Source organism: Hetaerina americana, unplaced genomic scaffold (genome assembly GCF_022747635.1).
Source record: "Hetaerina americana unplaced genomic scaffold, ioHetAmer1.1.p SCAF_5, whole genome shotgun sequence".
Lineage (NCBI taxonomy): Eukaryota > Metazoa > Arthropoda > Insecta > Odonata > Calopterygidae > Hetaerina > Hetaerina americana.
Window position 1 is genome coordinate 58,570,180 of NW_027287095.1, and position 17,983 is coordinate 58,588,162.

Sequence of the window (17,983 nt, forward strand, 5' to 3'; positions counted from 1 at the left end):
AGGATACTTTAAACTACTTCTCAACATAATCTCCAAGCAAATTAAGGCATTTGTCATAACGTATGACAAGTTTCTGTATTCCTGCTGCATAGTCCTTCGCCGCCAGCTCATTGAGATACGCGAGGGACCCATCTTGCACAAATTTTTGCATAATGCAGATGGTGTTTAACAATTTCATGAACAATTGTTCGAGAAACATTGGGAAAATGCTCACAGATGTCATCAATTGTGACGCGCCGATCGTTCCTCACGAATTCGTCAACTGAGCTCACCAGTTGGTCTGTAATGACAGACGGTCTCCCCGAACGCTCATCGTCGTGTGTGTTCCCCCTCCCCATGTTGAAGTTGCGACACCACCGCCGAACAGACGACTCGTCCATTACATTGTCTCCATACACCTCCTTTAATTGGCGATGAATATCACATGGGCGAACGTTTCTTGCATTGAGGAATTTAATCACTGCCCTCACTTCACAACTGGCGGCGTTCTCAATTTTTTTTAAACATTGTAAACAATCACAGAAACAACACAGGCAATGCTAGCGTCACGCAACTTGGCTCAGAGAAGGCAGACAAGCCACTGAAGCTATCTGACCTCGTCCAGCGGCTACTCGCGTCGTCAGCACTTCATGCGGCACGAACGGGTACTACTTTCCGGATGACCCTCGTAGCTTGTCAAGAGGAAAACATTATCTTTCCACAGACAAGTGGCTTTAAACCAAGTATTGCAGACTTCAATGAATTAATTTCCATGCACGAATGTTCGCTATGAAAGAGATGTTAGAAGTGAGAATGCATAGCACAATGGCTACTAATTTTAAAACGTACCTTTACTCTTCCTACTGATTTTGTAGGCCATTCTCATGGTACTCCCCAGTTAACGCAATGCATTTGCTCCACTTTTTCCCAATCTTCAAAGACTTGTAGAAAATCATCTTTTGGTAGGTCCAAAATCGCCTTTCCCACTGCTTTCAATGATGGAGAAAGCTTTTCATGAAAGTTTTTCCTCAGGTTGGGGAACAGTAAAAAGTCACAGAGGCTACATCTGAACTACAGGGAGGAAAAGGAATATGCCTCAAAATGATTTATGCAATATTTCCAGTAATAATATTTGCCATGAGGCCAAGCATCTGTTATATAGCATCATCCATTTTTCTGAAATTATTCATTCATTGAATGGCCTTAAGTGATTACTATAGTCGAGGAGAATAACCAGTTCATCCACTTATTACGTTCAATTTACAGTTAAATGTGCTGGTACAACATGTTGATTTACCAGTCCCCAAGTATAAAAAAATAATGCAACACTACTTTTGAAGTTGGTAATATTCCCTGACAGAGCTTTGTTGATTGCTCTCAGAACCAACATGATGTAGCCAAATTTCATTTTCAGTGTGATGACTTTCCAAATAAATCCATCTTCTTGTAACATCTTCAACTATGAACGAACCTGCTGGTAAACATTCCATTGTTTGGGTGTGAACAATCTCAGAACCAACTGTGCACAAAATGGACTTAAATGAAACTTTTCTGTTACCAACATGTGGGTTGCAACCAATGTAACCTTAAATATTTTTTATGCTTCGCTTAATATTTATTCGATGATGCTCTCCCACCATCGCTAGAGTGATTTTAGTTCTTATTACAATAAAATCATTGGCTAGAGCTTCAGGTCCACCTTCCTTTGATATTGTCTCTCCTTTTTAAACATTAAAAACAATTTTCTGGCTGGGCTATAGGAAATAACAGACTCTCTGTCAGATTCCTGTGGTATTGCTGAAGCCTCAGCTGATGATTTGGTCAGATGAAAGTAGAATTCAAATGCTTACCTCCTTTATAATTTATATTACCTCCATCGTTCCTCTAAGCAAACTGAGCAGATGTCAAAGTGAGCATCTGCCACTATGCAATAATAGTCAAATCAATAAAACTTGGGCCACATGAATTACACATTAAGGCAATAATAAAATATTTTTTTAAACAAAACTGCATAATCACTCTTTATTGAACAGCCTATAATCTAATAATTTGCTATATTGAAATGAAGGACTGAGAATGGCTTACTTTCTTCAATTCATTAATATCTCAACAGAAAAAAGTATTTTTGCCAGTAAAATATTAATTCTCCGAAAAGCCAGGTTTTCCTTCCTCATCAAAGATACAGCCAAACCCATATGAATCACTACACATGGACACATTCTGATCGCAGCTTGAAGCACTTTGTAGTACTGACACAACAGATTTTATTTTCATTTCCATATCCTAACCTTGAAGCATTTTACAAATATTAACAACCTTGTACTTTGGGCTGAAGATGTAAATACAATTGAAAAAAAGGATATACATTCACCTCAAGACATGCTGAATCACAAGGCCTTTGATTCGAGTTGATTTGATAATTAGGATAGCAATACAAACATAGGAATGCATTCCATGAAAAATTATCTTCAGTGGAATTTGTTCTCAGAGCAAAATTAAATTCTTCTTTTACCGGGTCCTCTTCAACATAAAAAATCATATGGTCAATGGGGAAAAATTGCATTTATCTTTTTAAGTAATTTTAAAATAAGAGAGCCAAAACTAGAGCAGGTGGAACGGTCAATGTATCTTGGTGTAAGATGGTCACTAATAATAATAATATTTGTTAATGCTGTGGCGGACCCACCTTAGAACAAACAAAAATATAAAATAATAAGTTTCATCACAGAGAAATACATGTATTACAAAATGTGCTAACTGCATGAAATGAAATCTTAATATCTCAATTTATTTTTGAAAAGACTCAAAAGACATACAATAATACATTTGTTGTTTGTTAGAACATATGAAATTAGCAAAATACATGTACAATATATATTAATACAATAGAATATATATTACTATAATCTAACATAGATTACTACAATACAACATATAATACTACAATACAACACAGATTACTACAGTACAATTTCTATTACTACAACGCAATAAATATGATACCAATACAATATAAATGACTACAATACAATACGAGTATATATTACCACGGTACAATATACAAGATCCATATTAATACAATACAATAAATATATTACTACAATACAATTAATATATTACTACCATAATATACTCTGGTGAAATAATTGAAAAATTAGAAAACTCAGTTTTATTTAGAACAGATACACTCAAAATATACAAATTTAAATTAATCTAGATTGGAATCATGTCTTAGGTTGTTGAGTATTAGATTACTGTTGAAAATTCATGTGTTTGGAGGCAGTCCAATGACACAAACTTATCAACCACGTAACATGGTCTCTCATTGGAAAGCATTGTGTTTACTAGCACCCCCAAAAAGTATTTTGGCCATAGTGTTCTCATCAGGCACCCTAGTTGACATGAATAAGGGCGAATGTGATCTTATTATTTTGATATTGTGGATGACTATAGCGCAAAAGTTAATCAGGCATAAGAGTTTATATTGAGTTTCTCAGTAAGGCCATTGTAAAATAGATAGCAATACTCAAGAGTCAGCAAAAAGAGATATATTACAAGCTTTTTACATGTGTGTACAGAAAGAAGATGTTTATTCAATCAAATAAATACAATGTAGAGTTGGTCTTGCTCCATAGATATAATACGTGATCAGATCAGGAGGTTTGCTTCTCATAATTACAACAAGACTGTAAATGCCAGTGGAGTACTTGCTTTCAAATCCAACACTGTAATATTTGGAATATTGAAATAAAGGCAGCTTGTCTTATGAGACCTACCCATTAACAATGTTTTAGTCTTTGGACTGTTGAGGATAAAATTATTTATAATAGTCCTTTAGAGATAGGTTCAATGAAAAAATGTATTTCAGCTACAATTCCATTAATTTCATTTATCTTACAGTGTTTGATTATTCATGGCAGATCCCTAACACATACTGAGAATAACCGAGGCTCAAGCTCTAAGACTTGTGGGACACTTATTACAGAAAACAATGAGCATGATTTACCATCAGGTGCCTTTACAGCTTGCTTGCAGTTAGTAACAAAGGAATTAAACCAATTTAGAATACATGGATAAAATTAGATATTTCTTTTTTGCAAAAGCAAAGTATAATTTAAATGACCAAATGCATTGTTTAAGCTCAGAAGAATTGGGATATTGATCATTTTTTGTCAATTAAAAACTTTATTTCATCTTTAACCTGAAGAAGAGCAGTCTATCTGCTATAAAACTCCTCAAATCCTGACTGATAATGTTCACAAAACTTGAGGGAGTTGAAGTATTCAATGATCTAATAGCACATTATTGTTTTGGGATACCTTAAAAGGTAACACAAAATTTATATTAGCCGTTAGTGAGACATGAAATATGGAGTTTTAATCTTATTTATTGGATAAACTACACAAGGTTTCCTGGAAGATGGAAAAACAGAGTTTGTCAAGGAGAAATTAAATATTTCAAATATTGTGGGTAAAATCTAGGGTAAAAATATCTTTACGTAGATTGGGAAAATGGTATCAAATCCTGCTGACTTCAAGATAAACTGCCAAAGATGCCTATTTAGCAGATTGGTGCCATGTGGCTTATAAAGAAAGGACTATTTTAAACAGGTATTAGGGAATCAATGTATGTTAGTTTCAGGAATTGGAAATAGCTCAATGGTGAGGGAAGCAAAGTGTTAATTTAATTTGTGATAGGAGAGATATGCGGTCAGTGAGTGATCATGCTGCTTTACTAGACCTAGGACGAACTAGTTTCCTTAGTTCACCCCAGATGTAATTCAGTTTTGAGAGAGGAGAAAAAGCTTTTGAAATGAATGAACATTTTGCCATTTTTGCAAAGAAGATTATTGCTAAAGGTATTTAACCCTTTCACCGCTGTGATCATGCCTTTTAATTCCTTCTGTGGTGTGCTATGATACTTAAAAAGTTTTATTAAAATTATATTTGTCAAAAAAAAGTAATAAAAATTTGCCATTAAGTAAACAGTGAAGCTAGATTATTTTTATTACTTAAATTATTTAATTATTTCAGGAATAGTAAAAGTTATGGAGACACGATACCATACCTTTTTACCACACGCGAGGAGGAAGTTTCAGGAGAGTGAGCTGCAGGGAAAAGGTTGATTTGGTATCAACAGATTTAGATTTGAAAAGCCTCGGACTAGTCCATTTGAGTGAAAACTACTAAACACTGTGCTTTATGAAGGGCATCAAGGTTTCTGTGCACGAGTACCTAGTAAATAGCAATATTTAGGGTGGGTGACTCAAAATATCTCTGCAATTATGTATTCTGGTTGAGAGCAGTATATATTAGGTGAGATGTGAAAAAGTTCACATTAAATTCTCCATTAACAAAAATACCTATGGTACCTCCAACTTAGCTTTTTTATAAAACCATTGTAATGAGAAACACTCAAGTTTTACCATATTATCTGGAATAAATGTCATGTATATATCATCTGGAATTCAACCATGTTTCAGACATGCATATTACGACAAAACAGTTGACACTAAAATATTCACTTAATTCATTCAGGTGACCAAGAAGGGATTAACAATTAAAGCCACATTTCAGCTTGTTTACCATAAATGACAAATAATTTAATATATACAAATAATATAGAAAAAATAAATAGATGTGAGTGCAACCCAATACATGAGAGAATATCTGAATAACCCATAGCTTAGAGCAATTACATCGTTTGAGCTAAAAGAGAGAACGCAAAATGGGCTAAATTCATAGAAAAACAGAAAGATGCTAATCAACAAAACCAGAAATTTCCCTAACATTGAACATGTCAATAGAAATAAAATATTGCTAACAAGACCATTAAAGTTGTGCAGGGAGAAACTCATGCATATTTCCTATGTAAACTGATCCAGATCAGATAAATTAAAGAGAGTAATTCGTTCCCCGCCATCACATCTCCTGACATATATGTTCCCATTCCGATTCCACAGATACTTGATTTTATTTTCTCTTCTAAGAACTTGAGCCCTGGAGTAAAGCACTCTGTTGTGTAATGTGAGGCGTTCTTTCACGTAGATGGGAATATTTGGTGCATTATGCCACCCAAGGTCATGTGTGTTCAGTTTACCCCTAAGCCGACAGGCCTTTACAAAATCAAATGCATCTTGATATTTAATGAAGCGTACAACCAACAGGGACGACCCCATTTTTTTTGGATCACTAGGCCTTGTCCAAACTCTATGGGAATAATCAATCTTATAATTGCCTAACTTAACTCCAACAGCAATACCAATTTGACCTATGAGCACATCAGTGGTTTCGCCCTCTTTAAAGGGAACACCATGGATCTCAACCACATTTTTTAGCAATTCCTGCTCCATTTTATTGAAACGATTTTCAAGATTCAATATATGATATTTTAACATTTTTACCTCAACACACTCATCACCTAATTTATGACAAATTTTGGCAATTGCCTCATTAATAGCTTCGACAACTTTACCCTCTGCCATTATTGTATCTTGCAAGGAATTCAAAGAGTTTTTAATCTCACTATGATAGTTCATCTAAAGAATTTCATCTAACTAAGAGAAATATCAGATGATGATACTTCAAAGTACTTCACGATAGATGATTTCAAGATTGGAGTTTCATCACCTCGGTTTGCATGGGTTATGGAAATGCAGTCATTATAGTTCCAGGATTGTTTTAATTCCTCCAAAGCAGTGAAGTCTTCTTCTTGTAGTGAACTATACATTAAAAGAAACACTTAGCGGCAGCAACTACAGGAAACTCGCTTCTGACCCTGCTTGAGAATTACACTGCATTTAGCTCAGTCACTCGGCCTTTTGGACAAGTATAAGCATAGCACACCCAGTCACCTTGAAAGCTGACTGACCTCTGTGCAGGATAAGGGATAAAAGAGAATAATTTTGTTGGGCAAAGAAGCTTTCATAAGAAGGACAACACTGATAACAGGGACATTTAGTAAGGAGATTAAGACAAGACAAGACTTTGGTTTGGCACATGGCTTTGTATGGCTTGGAAACGTGATCAAGATGATAGGCATAGGTTTGAGGATCTAGAGATGAGGTGGGTGTGGAGAAGAATGGAAAAGGTAAAACAGATAGATAGGATATCAAATAAAGAAGTACTAGACATGGTGGTGCAGGAAAGAGAATAGTTGGAAGAAATCCAAAGAAGGCAGGAAAGATAAATGCAGAGCATTTAGATAGGTGATGGAATGCTGAAGGCTTGATAAAGGGGAGGTCATCACACAAGTAAGGTAAGGGCAGGGAAAGGAGAGGGATGTTAAATGGAATGAAGGGAGATAGAATGATACAGAATTGAAGTACAGTTTCTTGTATATTGTAGGGTTTTATCTTGCAAGGAAAGGCTAAGTAATATAGGAGTGTACAGTCTTCGTCCATCCAAAACATAATTTAAATAGTAAACTACCAGATAATAATAATAATAATACCATGAAATTTTTTTCAAATTTATATTCACTTCATTTTAAAAGGTTAACCAAGAAAGGGATTATTTTGTCAATATATTCAAAAGGGATACACAGAATTATAAATATACAAGGTCTGTGTGGAAAGGATCAAGCTATGCAATTTTTTGAGAAAAATAGTCTTCCTAGAAAAATGATGCCTTATTCCTCTTGGAGGTACCCCGCTTGGGATCTTATACACTTATCCCAGCATCTATTCCACTTTTCAAAACAATTGGCTCGGTGACTTTTTCGGAATGGTCATCAGCTGCCTTGTCACATTCTCCTTTATCTCGTCAATCAACTGCCGGGAAGACTGGGTTTTCACTTAAGGATCATAGCTGTAGACTCATCTCCAGTTATGGCTATTTTTAGAAAAACTGGGTCATCATTAGTAGCTTGTAGTAAGTCCCCTATAACTGCAGCTCAAAATTCTTGACATTGATGCAATAAAATCGAATGCAATGAGGCAACTGACGAGCATTTCAAAAAAAGGACTACGCCAATTCTTTTGAAAAGTGAAAGATATGCTGGGATAAGTGTTTAAGGTCCCAAGGAGAGTACTTTGAAGAGGACTAAGGTCACATTATTCTAGTAAGGCTATTTTTCTCAAAATAAAGCAAGGTTGGGTCCTTTCCAGACAGCTCTCATGTGTTATCCACCATGAACAAACTGTGTGAGTAGAGAGCCCTGGTTTGAGCAACTTCATAATAAATACTGGTTATTTAAAATGATATTCTTAAAAAGAGCAGCCAACAAGAAAACACTGCTTGTAGTTGGTCAGTGTTACAATTAATGGATGCTATTTTTTCAAGGGACTTCAGCATGAACTAAGACTAGTGAAAATCTTGGAAACGGGTCATCAAGTAAGATGCTCTGGAAACAATATCAAATCTGTACAAATTGGATCCATGAAAAAAAATTGTCAATACCTTTTGACTTTTGGTGCTGATGGAATTATTTTTCTCCATCCCCAAAATGGTGATGACATAAATGAAGAGCCAATAATTTTGAAATCACACCACTATGTTAATGCAGGTGTTCGAAAAGCAGAATGCACCTCCACAGGAACATTTATTGTATCACTTGGCTGGGATGGCTGCCTTGTTGGAATTAAAATACAGTAAGATATATAAATTAAAGTCATAATATAAAAATATGACCAACATTTTTTGATTATAACATGTACTATAATGGAAAGGACCCATGATTTCACAAGCCAAATTTGAAAATTTTCTCATTACCTCAACAACCCATTATTTCAAGATATGACATTTCCAGTAGAGGAACCTTACCTTCTTGCCGTCCATATGTGTTTCTGTGATCTTCGTACACAGATGATTGGATCTTTCCAATGTACAACATACTATTTTTCACCATTTTTTTCATTCATCAACTTAATCATGATTTACCTATGAAATAAGCACATTTCATGTTTCAAGGACAGATATTGTATTTTTTTATCCTCTGTTTCTGCCCCGCTTTCATTAATTGACTGAAAGAACAACATTTCATTGCATTATGTAGCCATGAGAGAAGGATTGAGGGATACTCATTGAATCATATGACTATGATTTTTATTTTTGTGAATATTTCTACACAAAGTCTATTGACAAATAAAGTTTTTTTTTAACTAACAAAAAATGTAGAAAGCAATATCTACTATTATCTTTCAAAAACTCATATATCTCATGCCAAAAAACAGACCAAAGTATTTCAAAAATTAATATGGAATTAATGTCATACTATGTATAAAGAATTACATAAAATAATACCATACCTAAACCAATTAAAATATTTAATACCACATTATTTGCAGAATACATTTCTGTAGAACAAAATAACTTTTTATCAAACAATTTCAGGATCGAGAATGGGGTAGAGATACCAGAAGAATCTCAAAAACAGTGTGAATTATCAGAGATACAATCAAAACTGATGAAGATAATGAAAACCATCAGCCCCAAGGACTTATCAGGTTAATTTTTCATTGGAATTAAGCTAATGAAACTGAAAGATTAGCACTTGCCAATAATTTTCCAAAAATTAAAATGTTGTGTATATTATTTGAACCATTTAGGGTGTTTGAAAACATGGGTGGAGCTAAAAGCAGAAGAAAAAAATGATAAAGAAATGCTCATGTCAGCAGAAGAAAAATCCAGCATATTAAAAGATTTTAATGATCTAAAAGCAGAAGTAAGTCATTTTATATGAATTTAACGTCATAATTTTAATAGAACTATCCTAATTTTTATTAGGAATCCAGTATTTACATCATACAACCAATAGCATTGGATCACAAAATTAAAAGGTCAAAGTCCATAGAGATATGATTTTATCATTGTTTTGATAGCAGTGTATCCTAAAAGATGCTTCCTGACATTGTTTGAAATAATATTAACTACATCAAATTCTTTAAGTTAACTACTAAAGAAACAATGACAACTGATAAAATGCTGGAAACCTGAAATTCCTAATCTTTGGAGTTATAAGTATCCAAAACAATTTTGAGATTATAATATTTTGTTTTTACTTTCATGACTGAATTTTAATTTGCATCTACTCTTTGCTCATGTGAGTTTGGGGAAGATAAAAGTTTATACTTCGGTTAAAATTCCTTTTTTTGAAGCATTCAATTGAGGTTTTTGTTTGGCATATGGGACAGGATTGAGCAGGATCTTGATTGTCCCGACAGTGGGCAGTGGCCTTCCCATATCCTCTGAACTTCCAGTATTTATACAACACCCACACCTCAATCGATTTTTTAATTCATGACCTTTGGGTTTATTAGCAGATGAATTACCCAAATATGATAATTGAATTACATAACCCCATTTTTTTTATTTAGTTCATTACATAGCCAGTTTATGAGTAAAAAGTGTTCTGAATTTATAAGAAAACATGAAAAATTTAACTATAAACCAATTTTCAATTACATTGTTAGTGAAAATAAATTAATTTCTGAGTAAATTCTGAATTAAATATGACATTTGGATGGAATATTTATTCAAAATTTAATTCTGACGGGTCATCTTATGGTCTCTAGTACTGCTTTAACCAATGATTCTGCATGATTTAATAGCTAAATGAATTGATGAAAAGAAGTGAGAAAACCTTGGGTACAGAGAAATTGCCTTTGGAAACATTTGAACTGGATCAAGAATGGAGGAATGAAAGACTCATGAAAGGTGAAATGGAAAGACAGGATGAAGAGATAAAAATTCAAAATGCCATTGAAGAATACCATAACAAAGCAGAAGCCCTGAGGCAGGAATGCTGGGAACCAATGGCAGTGAAAGGAAAATGTATAAAGGTAAAATGTATTAAAATTTTGAGAACTGTGGAATTATGAAACTATGAATTATTTACACGTAAATGCATAATGTGTTCACAATAGGTATGTGTTAATATCCTATTTATTATGCCTTTCAAGGTCAAAGAGTATTAGTCATTGCATGCAATTATTGGAAGTTACATATTTTAAAATATTTATGAAAAATATTAATAATTTGACACACGAGCCATGGCTTGTCTTGCTCATGCATCAACTTGGAATTCAATTTAAGTTCACTAAAATTTAGTCAACACTGGCTGTGCTTCTTACAGCAAAAAGAAAAATATTTAGATTTAATTAAAATGGATAAAAGGGGAAGGACGGGTCAAAAGGTTTTCAGTACCTTGGTCAGGAGCACTTTTAATACAATTCCCCCAGACTTCAGGAAGTTTGTTTTTAAAATCCAACCCAAATAAGTCAAGTTAATCTGAAATCATTCTTGACTGAGTTTAACTTACACTATTGAACGTTAACTGAAAATTCAGTTAAAAGATAATTTGAGAAATTACTACCATAAATTACCAATGAAACTATCTACCATTCATGTTAAGTACATAAGCTCATAAATTTCTTTTGTATTACATTTCATGCACGTACCTTATTTGACTCCCACACACAGTAACCAATTGAAACCTTAATATTCACCAATGTAAAACTAAATAAAACAGTAACTACTGTAATTATGAAAGTCCCCATTGATGAACAGCTACTTTCACTATATCATTTTCCATCTAAAACATTGAAATTTGAAGTCTAATTCTGCATTACATGTGGGCTAAAAATATATATCTTCTGGGATCTGAACCTGAGTCATTACAAAAAATATCTATACCTATTCATGTGATTCTGAAATAATTATAGCAGCTAATGAAATGAATTATATCCCTAATGAAGCCAATATTTAACCTTAAGAGATTTACTATAAATATCATGAAAATGATAGACAAGTTAGAGAGTTAAAAGAAAATTACACTAGCACATTAATATTTGAGTTTACCAAAAACTTCACTTCTCTTCAATTAACTAATGCATTACTTGGCAAGTCTGTCCAACAACCCATACAAGGTTTCACAGAATGGAGATGACTCCACGTTCTAGGCAAGCTTCTCTTTTGGAACCTCTACTCCAGGGCCATTCATCCTGATAGTTTTGGTGTTTTCTCACAATTTTGCATTCTAAGAAGGTGCACGGCTCAATCTCTATTGCCAACATTAGTCTATACAAACTTTTCCAAGACATAAATGGATGCAAGCAGTGAACATCTTCTCACTATGGACTAAATGAGGGTTAAAATAGGACCCCTAAACATTAAAACAAAGCATAATTTTTCTGCTCGGAAGTCCAATAAAGCAACACAGATCTGGGAACAGTTAATCAAGTTTTCAAATCTTATCAATGGTATTCAATGAATTTTTCATGCAACTTTTTGAGGGGAAATCAATTATGACAAAGCTAGTTCCAATTAACTCAGCAAGACTTCCATCAATTCATTCAAGTCTGAAAGGATTTGAAGAGCTTTCAAAATTAATTAAGTTAGGGATTGTAAAGAAGATTTTATATTTTGTATGGTCACCTGTTAATTAATATACAGTATGGCATTTATAATGGCATATGTGCATCTTGTTCCCTCTATGAGTATGAATGTCACTGAAGCTAACCTGAATGAAATTAACCAACTTTCAAGGGAGTGCTCAGTGATTTAGAAGTAGAGAACTACCCCCTCTTACCAGACAGTCAGGATATCGAAGAAAAGGTTGGGCAAGCTATCGAGAGGCGAACAATGGAAATTGAACTGACATTCAATAAAAGGTTCACCCCATGGATGCCACAATCTGACAGGTACGATGTAATCAGTCTTGAAGAGTAATTTGGTGAAATGGGGTGAGTAATATTCCTGAAATAATTTCTCCAGCTTTGCCAAAACTTGACCATTTAAACTGCCTTTTTTACGTAATATTTCCAAAAGGTCCTTGGGCAGACCTGAGCATTAAACACATACTAAAGATACAAATATTTAATGTGAAAATTTGTATAAAAAGTTTATTTTTTGGGTGAGACTTAACTTGATGGAGTATAAAGATATTCTTATTTCTTTGCTAAAACCTTACTTTTAGGTTAGAGGTAAATTTCCTCTAGCCACCTTAAATATTCATATAAAATTTAAAAATTTTTTTCTACATTCCATTAACTAATTAAACCTAATCTCAAACCATACTAGCTCAGACATCTCTGGTGTCTTTTTATGATAATAACAGCTTTCTTAATTCAACTGTATATCAGTCCTACAAAGAGTACACAAGAATATCAACTCATGATTCCAATTAACTCACTTCACCTTTTTTTTTAGCAAGAACTGTCTCATTTTTCCCCACAGCTATAATGTAAGACTTCTTCAGCAAGGGTTGAATAAACCACCCTCAAAATCATCATTGCAACAAGATGAGCGAACTCGTCTGTATATGGCAATGATGAGTATAGATGATGAAGATTTGGATGACTTAAACATTAAAGCAGAGGAAAAGGAACCATCAACTACATCTGATTCAAATATGGAAATATTTGAATGGAGTGGCTCAATTTCACATAAATTTGTAACAATTCCACAATGCCTACACAGCCAACAACTAGAGCTCTACGCACTGAATTCTTTGTATAATGAAACCATTCTGCTGGAGGTAATGGAAAAACTTAATAGATTCAATCATACAAAGTTGCCTTGGGTGCAAGTCATTTAATATTTAACGCTGCCCTATTTCTTATTAAAAGACTAACTAGAATAATAATAATAATCATAAGTAAAATGATTACCTAATTGCTGCCATATCCCATGAGACATTATTATGTCCTTGGAGAGTTGGTTTGTAGTAAAAATTCTAATGATCTAGGATGCTCTTCCAAATTTTCCGTAGTGCTCTTAACTTTCATTTTCCATCCTTTAAATACCAGACATAAGATTACATTTTCAATAATTTATCCCAGAACCAATCACAACTTTTCCATTGCCACTTCAAAAAATTACAAAGCTATATGATAAATATCATTATAATATTATTTTGCCTACTTAGAGTAATACTATATAAGTAATCAACATGCATAGACATACCGTTTTCTAACCCTTGCAAATATTCAGCACAGATTTCTAAGGTACTAGCTGAGTTTTTGGGTGCAGATAAATTAATTAACACAAGATCTAATTATATTAGAAGTCCTATTTCCTTATTAGTAAGTTAAATTATTACAGCTATAGCAAAAGAAACATTTGGAAGCTAAGTCAAGTGAGTGCAGTGACCAAACTTTTGCTGCATATAGTTTAAGGTGGGTTTGTGCAGTTAGCAGTTGTGCTATTCTAACCACCACAAGCTTGAGTCCCTTTAACTATTGAGTCAAAATCATGAAGTAGTTTGAATTTGTTAACTTACATTTTATCTCATTTGCTTTTCTACATATAGGCAGTGACCCAATGGCAGCATTTTAACTGTTCATATTTCATAGCCATTGTGTACACTGAATTGCATTGAAGACACCATTTGAGGGATTCTTATCCTATCCAGTTATTATTAATCTTCATATGAGATACTTGATTTCCATCAAAATGTAATTCTTGATTCCAGTTCATCGTAGACAAACTACGAAAATACTTCAATACAGAGCTGGAGAAGACAATGGAAATGAAAAGACAAATGATGATAAAAGCCACTGGAAGAATAGCAAGGCTCCAAGAAATTCAATCTGAGCACCAATGGTGTTTGAGTGCATTGAGTGCTGGAAGTTTCGTACCTCGCTTCAGCCTTCCACAAGCAGTCCAGAAGACCTCACTCACGCAGGTTCCACTTGTGAGCGTGACAACTATTTTCGAGCCAGAGTGGGATCCACGCGAGATACCTGAAACAGGAATTATGTCTGTAGATGACTCTGAGGTTAGCAAAAAGATTTATTTGAAAGATAAATCAATTATAGAAATTAGTTTTAATTGGACATCTTCATGTCTGAAGGGTCTTTGAAAGTTCACTGTTATTAGGTTCTGTATAACTTTTATTAACTTGAAGGAACCCAATGGAAAGTTTTGAAAGAAAAATGGATTGGATTCCATGGTACACAAATATAAATGATTGTTTTTATTAAAAATGAAGTTAAAAACACCTTGATTTGCGCTACAAAAACTACAGGAAAAAATATGCAAAGGCCTTGACCTCAGTCATTGCATAGGTACTTAGTTTTGTGAGTCACTTCTAAAATCTAATTGTGTATAATACTATAATTTTTTACTGACACTGAACACTGAGTTGCAGTTGAAAAACTGCAATTTTGAATACACCTGTATGCAAACATTCTGCTATTGGGATGTTAGCAGTCTCAGAACTGACTGTACACAAACTGGACTCGAGTGAAAATTTTCTGCTACCAATATTAGGGTGACACCCAATGAAATCTTTAATATTTATTTGATGAAGTTCTCTCACAATCACTAAAGTGGTTTTAATCTTTATTTCCATAAGTGCAGTGTCTGGAGCTTTAAATATTTAAAACTATTTTCTAGCTGGGCTATAGGAAAAAACAAACTTTCCAATAGCGTCTCCTGTAGTATTTCATAAGTCTCATCTGATGATTTGGCCAGGTGGAACCAAAATTTCAATGCTTATCTCATGATACACCTATCATTGCCCTAGGCAAACTGAGGATGTTTCAAATTGCAACATCTGCCACTGATGTAATACTAGAGTTAAATCTATGAAAATTGTACCACATATACAAAGCACATTAATATACAACATAAAGTTAAATTTTGCAAAATAAATTATGTGATAAAATATATGACCACGATTTTTTGAGGATCCCTTGTATATACCTAATTTAATATTTGCAAGAATTTTCTTAAACTGGCAAATAAAATACAGTTTAAGAATTGACATCTTAGGGTAAAAATGCACTTTCATTCATTGGAAATCAACCTAAAAGGAGTCAAGTTGACCTATGATAATGGATATTTAAACAAGAAATAACAAAAAAGGCATACAAATAGATTTTTCATGATAAGCAATAGTAATTTTTTCAACAGGTTGGTGCAATCCCATACATTACACCAGAGGAGGAGGCGATCCTGGCTGAAAAAGCTAGAGAAGAAGAAAAGTTACGCAAGATGAGAGAGGCTGATAATTTCCGAGAATTGGCACTTATAGAAATGATGGATGGAGTACTTGTTGTAAGATGGGAAGATGTAATTAAGAAGGAAGTACCAAGGCCATCTTTCATGGTAATGATAATGCTGAAGTGATGGATACAATTTATTATAATATCAATTTTTCTCCTTACAAGATTAGATATATAAATGCATCTACTTACACAGGATACTAATACTGAAACTTGACAGGTGAGGATTTGGAGATACAATTTTTAGACTTTTTTCCATTGTGAGAACCTCCAAAAAGATTAGATTTCTAAGTTTGCCAGATACCACACTAAATAATATCCTTTGTCCTTTTTTTCTCAATACATTTTCATTTGGGGTGATTTTGTAATATTCTCCTGAACAATCTTACAGATCAGGTTAAAATTTGGAATTTTACTCATGAAAATGTATCTCTGACAAAAAGTAGCATTAATATGACTTGGGTTCCACATAAAAATATCTATAATTTCTAACACCTTCTTACATAATTAACTATTTCCCAGTACATTGACAATTTGACATGGATTAAGAATTTGAAAATATTTGGGTAACACCTATAGCCAAGAAGGTTGAAAAAAAATCTCTAAGAGTTCAATAATCACATTTAAATTATTTCTGATAATTTTGCTTAATATGATTCAAAATCTCAAGGGCAAAAAGCTAATATCTCAAATGCTAAATAACTATTCACCCAGCATAAACCAATGTTTTAAAAATATTTTAGACATTCATTGTGCCATTGGCACATTAAAAATAAAAAAAATATGAATAATTTAAATAGAGTACCATCAAAAATTGAAATTATAAAATTTCAGGTTCTGATAAACTAAAATGCTCTCAGGAATTTTAAAAATATGCAAATTTAATTGAGATAAACTGTGGATTTGACTTTTGGAAGTGAAATAAACTCAATTTGTAGATTTTTTCATAGTCTAATTTTTATTTGGCCAATGAGAATAAATTCTAATTCCCAGGTCAAGAATTGAAAATATTATGATGTAGGTACCACAGACCATACCATAGCATGTAACTTCACACAATTTTATTCTAGCCGGTTTTTTAATAAATTATAAGCAGTTGCAAGAATTCCTCAAGGAACCTATATATCCAGAACAATCACATTTTATAAATATAATTATATTATGCACAGAAGTAGAAATAAGGGATGTCGTGGTCAAATGGTAGAGTTGGACCACTGACCAGAGGGCCCAGATTCAATGACTCTGGGCACACTCTGCTTAACCCAAGCTGCACGGTTTTTTGGGAACAAGAACTTTCTGGAAAGCCATAGGTGGTACAGGAAAAGGAACTGTCCACCTTACCCTGATGTGTTAATTTCAGATGCCATTGACCTTAGTACTAGACCAGCTCCATCCTCACCCATTAAACCAACCTTTGGCTTGATAGTGGCGGTTATATAGAAATAATATAATATTACTATTTTTACCATTATCCATGAATGGTTATCACATTGATGAATAGCTATTTCAGTGAGTACAGTTTTCAGCTACAGACAGGAGAGAGAATGATTCAAATTCAGGATATTTTAGTTCCACTTCCTAATGAGAACGATTACTCAAGATGGCCCTAATTATTAGCGTAGAAGTTCACAAATATAAGATGGCATAGGTATAGGAACATGCAGGTTATATTAAGGCTGAAATGGTCACTCACTCCTACCAATGCTCTGCTCCACTCTCCAGCGGTAGACTCTGTCGGTAACACTAGGAAGTCCCAGGAAGATAGGTGGCAACACCTGGCAGACTCTGGTGCCTTGTGGTGACACTAAGCAGGCAGGCTAGCAGATCTGGTGGTTCCACCACACATCTTTAATCCCCAGCTAAGCCCGGATTTTGAAATTTTCTGGGTAGCTCCAAAGTCTCTGTGAAATCATAAGCAGCACTTGGAAAGAAATTAAACCCCTAACCTGAATTAACAAATTTCAAAAGCACTAGGATTTAGTAAGATATTACCTATCATTTGACCTTTGGATTTAAAAACTATGGTGTATTAATGAAATGCACGACAACTAATAG

General features: G+C 33.8%; 1 long non-coding RNA gene across 5 annotated transcripts; it reads right to left on the reverse strand.

Moving 5' to 3' along the window:
- Positions 1-2,905: 2,905 nt before the first annotated feature.
- Positions 2,906-17,737, reverse strand: LOC139694222 (uncharacterized). Of its 5 annotated transcripts, none has more exons than XR_011702103.1 (7): positions 17,628-17,737; positions 14,558-14,662; positions 14,200-14,430; positions 13,589-13,713; positions 8,742-8,858; positions 8,379-8,549; positions 2,906-6,756 (listed from the first exon to the last, which is right to left on the reverse strand). It is a non-coding gene; the product is annotated as an uncharacterized lncRNA (long non-coding RNA). The 5 variants fall into 5 exon arrangements; XR_011702105.1 differs by having other exon boundaries at positions 8,379-8,545; positions 17,622-17,725; XR_011702104.1 differs by having other exon boundaries at positions 2,906-6,700; positions 17,622-17,725.
- Positions 17,738-17,983: the final 246 nt, after the last annotated feature.